Source organism: Chrysochloris asiatica, unplaced genomic scaffold (genome assembly GCF_000296735.1).
Source record: "Chrysochloris asiatica unplaced genomic scaffold, ChrAsi1.0 scaffold00059, whole genome shotgun sequence".
Classification (NCBI taxonomy): domain Eukaryota; kingdom Metazoa; phylum Chordata; class Mammalia; order Afrosoricida; family Chrysochloridae; genus Chrysochloris; species Chrysochloris asiatica.
In genome coordinates this window covers 14,399,169-14,412,178 of record NW_006408577.1, presented here as the reverse complement: position 1 = coordinate 14,412,178, position 13,010 = coordinate 14,399,169, and the positions used below count along the sequence as shown (strand labels likewise).

Genomic DNA, 13,010 nt, shown 5'->3' with positions numbered 1-13,010 from the left:
ATTTCCTACCTCATTTCACAATTGATACTCAATTTCTTTCTCTTTAGCATCTCTCATTACATTTTTAAGAGATCATTAATAAATAATTATTTTCATTTAATGTACTTTAATAAAATGGGAAGAATCTGTTAACAAGCTGTGCAGTAAAATTGATAATGGTTCCCATTATTCTTCCCCACTACTGACCAAATTCAAATAAAAATTATTAATCATGAAAAAAATAAAGATAGTCAAAATAGAACATTGAAGTATGAGTTTCTCCTGTATAGTTCTAAAGTTGCCCTGACCAAAAAAAGGGACAATTTCTGAGACCTACTTATGTAATATACATATTTACTACAATATCATACTTACAATAAAGATTCATGTAATACTTTTAATAGTGACAATACATACCAATTGATGTCTTGAATCCAAAGATCTAGAGGACAAAAATGAAAATGAAAACTGGAACATTTTCTAGTTATGATATAATGTAGAATTAACTGTTGTTGTTGTTAAGCACTAAGTCATAGAGACCCTGTATAGGGTTTCTGAGGTGCAGTTGTTGAGTTTGAACTACCAACCTTGTTGTTTAAACCAACTTGTGGTCCAGTGCTTATCCTACAGTGCCACAGTAGTACACCTACTACCATCATTTTGTTGTTATGTACCCTCAATTTTTTTCTAATTCATAGCAGCTGTATATAAGGTTTCCAAGAGCTTTGAACTGCCAACCTAGTGATTAGCAGTCCAGTGCTTACCCTACAGCGCCTCACCAGGCCTCACCATCATTTTAGGGTTGTTATTAAGTGCTGTTGAGTTGTTTCTGACTCATAGCGACCCTGTACAGTTTCCTAGGAGCCAATGATGGGCTTGAACTATGGATCCTGTGGTTTGCAGTCCAGTGCTGATCCTGCAGCACAACACCAAAAGTCCATTGAAGGATCTAAGAATGCAACTTTACAAACAATATGTTTTGCATATTACTATTTTATTGGTGTTAAGTGTTGTTGAGTCAGTTCCCACACATAGTGACCTGGTATAGTTTCTGAGGAGCAACTGGTAGGTTTGAACCACCAACCTTGAGGTTCAAACTGACCTTGCGGTTCAGAGCATTATCCTACAGTGCCACACCACGGCTCCATTTTGTTGTTGTTGTTGTTGTTATGTGCCATCAAGTCGGTTCCGACCCATAGCCACCCTGTATAGGGTTTCCGATTTTAGAGGCAGTAATATGTAAAACGAAGGAGCTCTGGTAGCATAGTGGTTACAAATTGGGCTGCGAACCTCAAGGTCAGCGGTTCGGAACTACCAGCTGTTCCGTGGGAGAAAGATGAGGCTTTCTGCTCCCATAAAGATTTACAGCCTTGGAAATCCTATACAGGATCGCTATGAGTCGGAACCGACTCCACGGCACATAACCAATCAACCAATATGTAAAACTGAGTCCTGGTGTGGTGCTGTGGGTTAATGTGCCAGACTGCAAAGCCATTTGATGTGAAAGATCGGCGGTTCAAGCTCACTAACTACTCCTTGGAAACCCTATACAGGGTCGCTATGGGTCAGAATCGACTCGATGGCACTTAACAACAACAACAACAATATGTAAAACAGTTCCGTTACACATCTATGATTTTATCCTAAGCAAATAAGAAAATGGACATCGATTTTTCTACAAATATGATTGTAGGCTATATGATTTATAATTTGGGGGGAATAACTGCAAACAAATTAAATTATAACAGTTCAATACTATTTAGATAAGTCATAACAAATCCATATAAAGCCATACTATGCAATGATTAAAAAGGTAATGTTGTTGTTAGGTGCCATTGTGTCTGAGTCAGTACCGACTCACAGGGGTGACCTTATTATGCACAAAAGAACAAAACGCTGCCTGATTCTGTGCCAGCCTCACAATTGTTGCTACATTTGAGCCCATTCCTGCTGCCACTGTGCCAATCCATCTAGCTGGGGGTGTTCCTCTTTTTCTCTGACCCTCTACTTTATCAAACATGATCTCCTTCTCAAGGGACTGGTCCGTTTTCATAATATATCCAAGGTATGAGAAACAAAGTCTGGCCATCCTGGCTTCCAAGGAGCATTCTGGTTGTACTTCTTCCAACACAGTTTGGTTTATTCTTTTGGTAGTCCATAGTACTTTTAATATTCCCCTCTAACACCATAGCTCAAATGCATCAGTTCTTCTACAGTCTTGCTTATTCACTGTACAACTTTCACATGCAGATGAGGCTACTGAAAACACCATACCTAGGGCTACCCTTAGCCCTCAAACTGCCATCTTTGCTCTTGAACACTTTAAAGTGGTCTTGTGCAGCAGATTTGCAATTGTTATTGTTAAGTGCTGTTGAGTTAGTTCCAACTCATAGCGACCCTGTAAAGGTTTCTGAGGGGCGTTCTCTTCGTTCCACGTCTTCTTCAACCTCTGGAAGTTCTTTGTCAGTGTATTGTAGCAGCTGTTTTTGTATTATCTTTAGCAAACTTTTAGCAAACATTTTTAGTAAACATTCCATTGGGTCATCTTTCTTTGGAATGGGCAGAAATATGGATCTTTTCCAGTCAGTTGGCCAGGTAGTTGTCCTCCAGATTTCTTGGCAAAGTTGAGTGAGTGCTTCTAGTGCTTCATCTGTTTGTTGAAAGATTTCAATTTATATTCCATCCATTCCTGGTACCTTGTTCTTTGCCAGTGCCTTCAATGCCCCATTGGATTTCTTCCTTCAGTATCATTGGCTCTTGATCCTATGCTACCTCTTGAAAAGGTTGCACACAGACCATTTCTTTTTGGTACTCTTTGTAATTCTTTCCATCTATCTTTTGATGTTTTGTGTACCATTCAGTATTTTATCCACAGAATCCTTCAATATTGCAACTGAGGCTTGAATTTTTTTCTTCAGTTCCCTGAGCTTGAGAAATGCTGAGCATTCCTTTTTGGTTTTCTGTCTCCAGGTCTTTATATCAACTGAGACTTCAATTTTTTTCTTCAGTTCCCTGAGCTTTTTTGGTTTTCTATCTCTAGGTCTTTGCATATTTCATTATAATACCTGACTCGTCTTCTTGAAATTTTCTTTTCAGTTCTTTCACCTCCTCAGTTCTTCCATTTGCTTTAGCAACTCTCTACACCAGAGAGCAAGTTTCAGAGTCTCTTCTGACGTCCATTTTGGTCTTTTCTTTCTTTCTTGTCTTCTTAATGACCTTTTGCTTTCTTTCTGTATGATGTTCATGATGTCATCCCACAACTCAGTTTGTCTTTGGTCTTTACTGTCTCATGCAGCAAATCTGTTCTTCAAATGATCTCTAAATTCAGGTTGGATATTTTCAAGGTCATTTTTTGGCTTTTGTGGACTTGTTTTAACTTGCTTCAGCTTGAGCCTGAACTTGCATATTGATGGTGTGTTCCACAGTCTGCCTCTGGCCTTGTTTTGGCTGATAATACAGAGCTCGTTCACCATCTCTTTCCACAGGTGTAGTCAATTTGAATTCTGTATATTCCATCTGGTGAGGTGTATAGTTATGTTTTATGTTGCTTAAAATGGTATTTGCAGTGAAGAAGTGATTGGTCTTGCAGAATTCTATCATGCAATTTCCAACATCATTTCTATCACCAAGGCCATATTTTCCAACTACTGATCCTTCCTCTTTGTTTCCAGCCTTTGCATTCTAATCACCAGTAATTATCAATACATTTTGATTGTATGTTTGATAGGTTTTAGACTGAAGAAATTGGAAGAATTCTTCTATTTCATCATCACTGACTTTAGAGTGGTTGGTGTGTAAGTAGGAATAATAATGGTATTAACTGGTCTTCCTTATAGACATGCGGATATTATCCTATCACAGCCAGCCTTGTACTTCGAGACAGATCTTGTTATGTTCTTTTTGATGATGAATGCAATTTGTCATTTCTGGAATAGTTAACTATGGGATTGTCAGATTCAAAATGGCCAATACCTGTCCATCTCAGCTCACTAATGCCTAGGATATTGATGTTTATACGTTCCATTTCATTTTTGACTATTTACAATTTTCCTAGATTCATTTTTCTAAAGGTAATACAGAAATAGCTACAATCACACATTGACAGAGAACTTCCAGAGGTTCAAGGCAGATTCAGAAGAGGCTGTGGAACGAGGGATATCATTGCAGATGTCCTATGGATCAAAGCAGAGAATATCAGAAAGATGTTTACCTGGGCTTTATTGACTATGCAAAGGCTTTTGATAGTGGGGATCATGACAAGCTACAGACAACATTGCGAAGTATGAGTATTCTGGAACATTTAATTGTGCTCATGAGGAATCTGTACCTGGACCAAGAAGCAGTTGTTCGAACAGAACATGGGAACACTGAATGCTTTAAAATTAAGAAAGGTGTGTGACAAGGTTGTATTCTTTCACCATATTTATCCAACCTGTATGCTAAGCAAATAATCCAAGAAGCTGGGTTCTATGAAGAAAAACGTGTCATCAGGATTGGAGGAAGATTCATTAACAACCTGAGATATGCAGATGATACAACCTTGCTTGTTGAAAGTGAAGAGGACTTAAAACATTTACTTAAGAAGATCAAAGAGCACAGCCTTCAGTATGGATTGCATCTCAATGTCAAGAAAACAAAAATCCTCACCACTGGACCAATAAATAACATTCTTATCAATGGAGAAAAGATTGAAGTTGTCAAGGACTTCATTCTTCTTGGGTCAACTATTAATACTTACGGAAGCAGCAGTCAGGAAATCAAACGACGTATTGCATTAGGCAAATCTGCTGCACAAGACCTTTTTAAGGTGTTGAAGAGCAAAGCGTCAGCTTGAGGACTAAGGTACTCCTGACCCAAACCATGGTATTTTCAATAACCTCATATGCATATGAAAGCTGAATAGTGAATAAGGAAGACCATAGAAGAATTGATGCCTTTGAGTTATGGTGTTGGAGGAGAATATTGTAAGTGCTATGGGCTGCCAAAAGAACCAATAGGTCTGTTTTGGAAGAAGTTCAGACAGAGTGCTCCTTGGAGGCAAGGATAGCCAAACTTTGTCTCTTATACTTTGGACATATTGTCAGGAGGGACCAGTCACTGGAGAAGGATATCATGTTTGGTAAGGTGGCGGGTCAGAGAACAAGAGGAAGACCGCCAATGACATGGATTAGCCAAGTGGCAGCATCGATGGACTCAAGTGTGGCAATAGTAGTGAGGTTGGCCCAGGATCGGGCAGTGTTTTGTTCTGCTGTATATAAGGTCGCTATGGGTTGGTACCGACTCGATAGCGCCGAACAACAACACAACAACAATTCCATGTTATGATTATTAATGGATGTTTACAGCTATTTCTCTTCATTTTGAGTTGTGCCCCATCAGCAAATGAAGTTCCCGAAAACTTTACTCCATTTATGTCATTACAGTCAACTCCATTTTGAGGAGGCAGCTTTTCCCCAGCTGTATTTTGAGTGCCTTCCAGCCTGAGGGGCTCATGTTTTGGCACCATATCTTACAATATATTGCTCTTCATCATGTTTCAATATTCAATATTTGGGTTCTAGACAGTGTCCCATTGCTATTCAAAGGATTTCAATGACTGAATATTCTAAAGTATTCCGTCTCTCCTTCTTAGTCTGTCTTCATCTGGAAGCTCAGCTGAATCCTGTCCACCATAGGTGACCTAGCTGATATTTAAAATACCTGTGACATAGCTTCCAGAATCATAGCAATATGCAAGCCACCACAGTACGACAAACTGACAGACGAGTGGTGGAAAAAGGTAGTACCCATCTTTATTTACTTATGTGAAAATATGTTCATAATTATTTATTAAAAAGTAAGATACAGAGTAGAAGAAATGCCATCCTAATTTCATCAATATTGTATACATATCCACTATCCACCTGCCAATTTTTTGTACTATAATGGCTTGTGTGTTACTATAATGCTGGAGACTATGACACCAATATTTCTAATACCAGTAAGGTCACCTATGGTGACAGGTTTCAGTGGAGTTTCCAGACTAGGATGGACTAGGAACAAAGGAGTATTCTTCTAGTTATGAAAATCAGCCAGTGAAAAGCTTACACACACATATATTGTTCAATACAATACTGAAAGATGAGGTCCTATAGCTGGAAGACACTTAATGATACAACGGTCGCAACAATGGATCTAAGAGCACCAACCACAGTGAGATAAAGCACGACCAGGCCCTGGTTTTTTTTTTTGTTTTTTTTTTTTCCTGTTATACACAGGATCGCCCTGAGTCAAACCTGACTGGAGATAGTGAGGTAGGATGGGAAAACACTAAGGATTTAAAATAGTTAGCAAGCAACTTTAGAAAAAAGCATGAACAGCATTTTTGTTGATGGAGTTAAAGACTAAACTGCCCTAGTGTGCAGAAACTGTGTCTCAACAATTCTTAGCCTACAAACCTACACCCTGAAGCCTTAAACCCAGTGACCCACACCCTGGAGAGTTAGGTAGCTTTTCTTCCTTTGTGAAGCTCCCTCAAAGTTGTTTTTCAGACTCTCATGAGACCAGAGCCAACTCAAACCAGATCTAGAGCCTCTGCAGTGTCAACAACCCTGACCACTATGTCACCTTCCAGTAGGGGATGCTGTTAAATCCATCTCATAATAAGTAATGACCAGCATTCAGGTGTCCTTTCAGCAGTGTCCATGTTGCAGAGAAGCTGTGCATGCACCTAGATATCATGAGCCACTCCTCTCTGACTCAATTCCAGGAAAACCCCATATTTGCCTCAAAATTTATATGAATATATATTAGCTTATTGGACTTCTGCTGTGGCACTGTGGATCAGGACTGGACTGAGATCCACAAGGCCAGCAGTTGAAGCCCATCAGTTGGACCTCAGAAACCCTAAACAGGCTATGAATTGGATATGACTTCATGGCACTTAACAACAACAACAACATAGTAGCTTGTTAAAACCTATTAAACTCCCAGATTTGTGAGCTCAGGTAGACATGTGCAGTCTTGCCCCTCTGTGTTGGACAAGTCTTTCCTTGTAAGGTATTCTCAGTTTTGCAGATAAACTCCTTGCTTTGTTCATTTTACTTAGCAGAGAAAGAATCTTTAATCTAGGGAGAAGTCCTACAACAATACCTTACGCTTACTTCTTTAGAAGAATCATCTTCACTTATAATTTCATATACATGAGTAAGCAATTTTTTTATAAACAGCAAAATTATATCCCTAAATTGCCTACAACTCAACCAATTAGAGATTAATTTAGGGTAACAAATTCCTTCTAAACTGCAAATGCCGCATTCAGATTGCAGATTTTTTCCCCCTTTTATGACATGATGCATTCAAATCATTCATGTTGACATAAATGACTTCGATCTGATTTCTTTTCTTTTAAAATTAATATAATATCAGTTAATTTACAAAAAGAGAGATCTAGTTGGTAGTTGGGAAAAAGAGAATACAGGTAATCTGGAAATACTGGGGCCATGTGGAATGTAGGAGGAAGTACACGGACAGCAATATATAAACAGAAACCAGAAAATCTTAACATAAAGCTAGATAACAAACTATATACATGAGGCAAAACATAAGAATATTTGTTATGAAAATCTTTTATATAAAATTAAAGCATCTTTCGTCTATGATTACCATAAACTCAACATTGTTGTTAATTACTGTTGTTGTCATCCTCCCAAAGTCACTAACATGTTTTACAGTTAATAGAACTGCTGTGGTTGGTAAGCATTGTTGAGTTGGTTCTGACTCATAGCAACCCTTTGATAGGCTTCTGAGGAGCCACTGGCAGGTCTGAACCTTGTGAACATTGAGGTTAGTCTGGTGGTTTTCCTACAGCGCCACAACTAGAAAGTGAAAAAAAGCATATGCTTTAAAGTTTTACTTTGACTTTAAGTTTAGAAATAATATATTTTTGTACCTCAAGAATGTCAAATTCTCCTAAAGAAACTTCTACTATGTTGAATGAACACAATCAACATGAAATACTAAGGCATTTAGGCATAACATGAAAGGAATTTAAGCATAATGAGTTTTTTATAATTGACTTCTCCACCACTGTTTCTACTCATTTCAATTCCTTTAAAGTATGGTCTCAAATTAATATTCTAATAGTAAATTAATACAGTTCTGGAGTTCTGGTGTGGCGCTGTAGGATAAGCACTTGATTGCTAACCATAGGTCTGAAGTTTAAACTCACAGCTGCTCCTCAGAAACCTTACACAGGGTTGCTATGAGTCGGAACCAACTGAACAGCATTTAGCAGCAACGCATACATTTCTAATTGTGTTACTGTCCTGCTCAAAGTTCTAGCTGCTTAGAGCAAAATTCAAAATTGTTAGCTAGATATTCAAGATTCCTTAAGATTCGATCTCAAGTGAAACATGCATCTTATTTCCCATGACTCTCTACCCTTGGGAAACGCTTGAGACATTTCTCTATAAAAGTGTATGAGAAAGTTCAGGGAAAGGAACATCATATAATGAAGTAGCTGATGAGTTGGTATCAGAGTTCACCAATTCAAATAACCATTTGGCAACAGATTCTCAGGCTTATGATCAGAAGAATATTAGGTGGAGGGTTTATGATGCTTTAAATGTGCTAATGGTAATGAACATAATTTCAAAGGGAAAGAAAAGAAATCAAGTGGATTGGCCTGCCTACAAATTCTGCTCAGGAATGTCAAAATCTGGAGATAGAGAAGCAGAGAAGAATAGAAAGGATAAAGCAGAAGCGGACTCAGCTACAAGAACTTCTCCTACAGCAAATAGCTTTCAAAAACTTGGTGCAAAGGAATCGGCAAAACGAACAACATAACCAGGTCCCTCCAGCTCTGAACTCCACCATTCAGCTGCCATTTATAATCATCAATACAAGCAGGAAAACCATCACAGACTGCAGCATCTCCAGTGACAAGTTTGAACATCTTTTTTAATTTTGACAACACCTTTGAGATCCACGATGACATATAAGTACTGAAGTGGATGGGGATATCGTTTGGTCTGGAGTCCGGCACATGCTCCCTGGAGGACCTGAAACTTGCTAAATTACTGGTGCCAAAGGCTCTGGAAGGTTACATCACAGCTATCTCGACAGGATCTTCTTGGTTAAATCAGGGACTACTTTTGAACTCTACCCAATCTGTTTCAAATTTCGACCTGACCAGTGGCGCCACCTTATCCCAATCAAGTGTAAACCAAGGGTTATGCTTAGATGCTGAAGTGGCCTTAGCGTCTGGGCAGTTCCTTGCCCCAGTCACCAGTCCAGCAGTGCCGCTTCCCACTGCTCTGAGTCCCTAGGAGAGACGCCCTGTTCATTTAACGATGAAGACAATGACGATGACGAGGAGGATTCCTCCTCCCCAGAATAAACACAGGAGAAAACCCACTTTTTATTAAAAAAAAAGATGATGTGTTAAAACCTGAAGAGTTGGAATTGAAGGTGATGGTCACTGTTAGTTGTATTTGAGACGGTTCTGAATCACAGTGACCCTATCTACAACAGAAAGAAACACTCACTGCCCAGACCTACGCCATCAGAATCCACCCTACGTTTGGGCCCACTGTTGTAGCTACTGTGTCAATCCAGCTCATTGAGGGTCTTCCTCTTTTTTTCACTGACCCTCTACTTTACGAAGCATGATGTCCTTCTCCAGGGACTGCTAACATGTCCAAAGTACATGAGATGAAGTCTTGCCATCTTCACTTCTAAGAAGTGTTCTGACTGCACTTCTTTCCAAACAGATTAGTTTTCTAAGTGACCCTATAGGCCAGACAACTTGCTCCTTACAGTGTCTGAGATATAAATCTTTTGGGGAGTAGATAACCTCATCTTTCTCTGGTAAAGTAGCTGGCGGGTTTGAACTGTTAACCTTGCTGTAAGCAGCTAAACGCTTAGTCCACAGCACCACCAGAAAGCCTTATTTTTCTGGCTGTTGTTGTTGTTGCTAAGTGCCATTGAGTTGATTCTGATCCATAGTGACCCTGTATAGGGTTTCCAAAGAGCAACTGGTGAGATTGAACTGCCATCCTTACGGTTCAAACTGACTTTGCAGCCCAGCACATTAACCTACACCACCACTATATTCAATGTTATTTGCCAACGCCAAAATTCAAGGGCACCAATTCTTTGACCTTCCCTATTTATTGTTCAGCATATGAGGCAAATGAAAATATGATGGTCTGGGTCAGGCTCACCCTAATCTTCAAAAGGATACCTTTGCTTTTTAATACTTTATAAAAGTTTTGTGCAGCAGATTCACCTAATGCAATAATATGTTGCTTGATTTTTTTACTGTTGCTTCTGTGAACATTCTTGTGCATCAAAGTAAAATGAAATTACTGACACCTTCAATATTTCCTCTGTTTATAATGATGTTATTTATTGGTCAACTTGCGAGGATATTTGTTTTCTTTATATTGAATTTAATCCATACAAAAAACTATAGTCTTTTTATCTTCATCAGTAATTACTTCAAGTCCAGTTCACATTTAGCACACAAGGTTGTATTATCTGTGTATTGCAGGTTGTCAGGGAGCCTTCCTCCAATCCTGATGCTATGTTCTTCTTTACCTAGTCCAGCTTCTTGGATTATATACCCAGCATACAGATTGATAATGTATAATGAAAGGATACAATGCCAACACATACCTCTCCAGGTCTTAAACCAAACAGTATAGCCCCTTATTCTGTTGAAACGACTGCCTCTTGGTGTATGTGCAGTTTCCACTTGAGCATAATTAATGTTCTGGAATTCTCATTTCTGTATAATGCTATCCATAGTTTGTGATGAGCCACACAGTTTGATACGTTTTCAAAGTGAATAAAACATAGGTAAACAGCTTTCTGGTGTTTTCTGCTTCAGCCAAGATCCATATCCCTCATCCTAAATTCTCTTCTGCATACAGTTTGAATTTCTGGCAGTTTCATGTTGATGCACTGCTACAACTGTTTTTGGATTCTGTTTACTAGCCTGTGATATTAATGATAATTTCCCCATTCTGTTGGCTCACCTTTCTTTGACTGTGATCTCTTCTGGTGGATTGGCCAAATAGCTGTCTTTCAAAGTCTTGGCATTGATGATGGATCCTTTTCAGCATTACATCCATTTATTGACATATCTCAATTTTCCTCTGAAAAGATATAATAGTAAGCTGAATTGTGAAAATATACCATTTTTATCCAAAAATATGTCCACTCCATTAACAATTTGCTTTTTTCTTCTTAACACATTAATCATTTCTATGATTTAAATGACAAGAAATCCTTATGATATCTATGAGAAAGTACTTAAAAATTAAATAAGTTCAATATTAAAGATGATTTTGTTTCCAACCATTCCTTTGTCTTATTAAACATCTAGATATGTGACTTCAAAAATATATCTTAATGTTTAAGAGCTTTATTTTTTTAAAAAAGTATTTCATTTAAAAGAACAATAGGATATTTAGATTGGCTTTTTAAAAGGCCCCATATATAAAACCTAGATTAAAATTTAAATACTTAATATAATTATAATAAAACAAAAAGATATTGTGTGGCTTTCCTAATCAATACAAAACTCAAAAGGAGTAACTGAAATCAAACTGACTTTCAGTATACAAGTCTTCCCACCATCATGTTAGGCAATAGGGAGAAACTTCCTTTGCTCTTTGGTTGTACTACAGCAGCCCTCTAGAGAATTGAAACAGAAACCCTACCAGGCCAGGAGGACCCCAGAAACTATCCAACTGACTTTCTCTATTTGTTACCACAGAGGTTTTTGTTTTTGTTTTGTTTTTTAAATCCCTTCTTGCTTAAATCAAATTGTTTTAATTCTTAAGTAACTTGATAACTTGTTATATGTGCTTTCATAACTTGAATAAAGAGTTCTAAACCTAATTGTTTAGAATTGAATTTTTTTTTTCTATTTGAAATTTTTAATGGCTTCCTACATCCCTTGGGATAAAATCTCTAAATCAGTCAAGTTCTATGAGACCCTTTACGATCAAGGTATTGTCTCCTATTCTAGTCTTCATTTACTCTTCAAAATCCAGTAATGCAGTATTCTCTGCACTTACAAATGAGTTGACCTATTTGGTTTCTCCTGCCTGAAAGACTCTTCTTTCTTCTCCTGGATAAGTCCTTAAGTTTAAGCTCGCTAGTTCCTTGCACAGGGTTCCCTAAGCTAATGGATGCTTTCTCGCTACTGCATCTCCTTACCTTAACACTTGTTACATGATATTGTAGTCATTTATCTCCTCTTAGAGAACAAGGCGTGTCTTCACTTTATTTAGTATTGAGTGTGGCATTCAATAAAGTCATTAAACAAACAAAGAAATGAAAGAATAAATGAAATGGAGATTGGAGAATCTGTTGTAGTAATTTTGAGTCCAACTTGAGTAGGGTGGAAAAAGATCTTTTTTTACATAGTTTAAAGATTTTATGAAAAAGTAAACCAGTTCAGAAGCATATAAATATGGTCATTAATTCAAATATGTAGTGATAATTTAAACATAGGTCATTACAGGTCCTGCTACTGAATATTCAAGACAAAATAGGAAGAAACAAAATGACAAAATATCAGAAATAATTGAGCCCTTGGAGATCAAGTTCAGCATCCTCATTTCAAAGATGAAGAAATGGAGGTTCAACAGCACAGCCAGGCTGAGGTTTTCTAAGTCCTAGCATAGTGTATTTGTTTACTGACATGTTAAGAATCAACAAGAAAAATTACAGATTAGAAGAGGTAAACTTGAGATGGTCACTCATAGGCTAGGCAGTTCTCTGTGACACTCAGAGAGTAGCTCTTAACCCACTAGCTTGTAGAAATGCAAATGTTTGGGTGCTATCCCAGATCTATTCAATCAGGAACTCTGAGCATAGTGCCTAACAATTTGTATTTTAACAAAGCTTTTTAAAAAATCTTCTAGGTGATGTATGCTCAGATTTGATAACCACTGGAATATGGTTTTAAAACCTAAACAAAGACTCTTTGCATGAATATGTGGTACTTTAAGGAAGAATACGAGTCCTGGTGTGGC

At 37.9% G+C, this 13,010-nt stretch overlaps 1 pseudogene; it reads left to right on the top strand.

The window, feature by feature from the left end:
• The first annotated feature begins 8,392 nt into the window (after nucleotides 1-8,392).
• On the top strand, nucleotides 8,393-9,358 carry LOC102829713 (annotated as a pseudogene).
• The last annotated feature ends 3,652 nt before the right edge of the window (nucleotides 9,359-13,010 follow it).